Source organism: Corvus brachyrhynchos, unplaced genomic scaffold (assembly GCF_000691975.1).
Source record: "Corvus brachyrhynchos isolate BGI_N302 unplaced genomic scaffold, ASM69197v1 scaffold65, whole genome shotgun sequence".
In the NCBI taxonomy this organism is placed as follows: Eukaryota; Metazoa; Chordata; class Aves; order Passeriformes; family Corvidae; genus Corvus; species Corvus brachyrhynchos.
The window spans coordinates 358,202-359,073 of NW_008238365.1; the positions used below are offsets into that span (position 1 = coordinate 358,202).

The 872-nt window shown below is 65.0% G+C and overlaps 1 protein-coding gene across 1 annotated transcript in view; it reads right to left on the reverse strand.

Annotated features, from left to right (window-relative positions):
• Nucleotides 1-252: 252 nt before the first annotated feature.
• Nucleotides 253-872, reverse strand: part of SYTL1 (synaptotagmin like 1) — an 11,764-nt gene continuing 11,144 nt past the window's right edge. Inside the window, exon 16 of the mRNA XM_017736088.1 lies at nucleotides 253-846. The gene's annotated coding sequence lies outside the window, so the exon portion shown is untranslated. The remainder of the gene's footprint in view (nucleotides 847-872) is intronic.

The following is an 872-nucleotide window of genomic DNA, read 5'->3' on the forward strand; positions in this document are numbered from 1 at the left end:
GGCCCCCAGGCCCGACCCCGTCCCTGTCCCCAGCGCGGGGCTGGGGATGCTCCGGGGTTTGCACCTCCGGCTGCTCCCAGGGGATGCAGGGGGGGCCCATCCAGCCCCGAATTCCACCTTGGGCCCCCCACCCTGTGCTTGCCAGATGCCATGGGGACCTGTGGCCATGGGTGGCAGTGGGGGGGCCCTTTGCTGGCCCCAGCCCCACACCGGGCAGAGCCCGAGCTGGAACGGGGGGGACAGAAACCAATAAAGGATTTTCCTGTAATTCCTGGTGTCCGTGTCATTGTCACCCATCTCCTGTCACTCCGGAGCCCCAGCAGTGGGTGCTGTCCTGGGAGATTTTGGTTGCAAAAAAACCTTCGGGGATTTGGCTGTTCCTGCCCACAGGGTGATACTGGTGGGTGGCCCCAGTGACTCCAGTCCTCCCAGTGACCAGGGAAGGGGAACCAGTGTGGGTCTCCCAGTGTGACAGGGCAGCCCAGTGTGGGGTATCCCAGTAAGAAAAGGGGCATCCTCGTAGAGGAATGACCCCCCCACCCCACCCAGGGCTGTGACAGGGCCACTGGAGCCCCGGGGTTGCCACCCCAGGGGCTGGGAGGACAGGGATGGAGGGCACAGCCCCACACTGGAAGCAGTGGGATGCAGCAGCTCCAGCCCCGCAGTGGAGGGAGAAGTCAGGGTGTGGTGGCCAGGGCAACAAACAGCCACCAGATGTGCCCTCAGCAATAAAAAGCTGCCAGATGTGCCCTCTGGTGCCACTTCATTGCTGCTGGAAGGGGAGGGCACAGACCCCAGCCCGCACAGTGATGTCTCCGTCCCTCAGGCCCCACAGTCCCGCTGGCACCAGACGGGCCTCAGGGGGCTGCGGG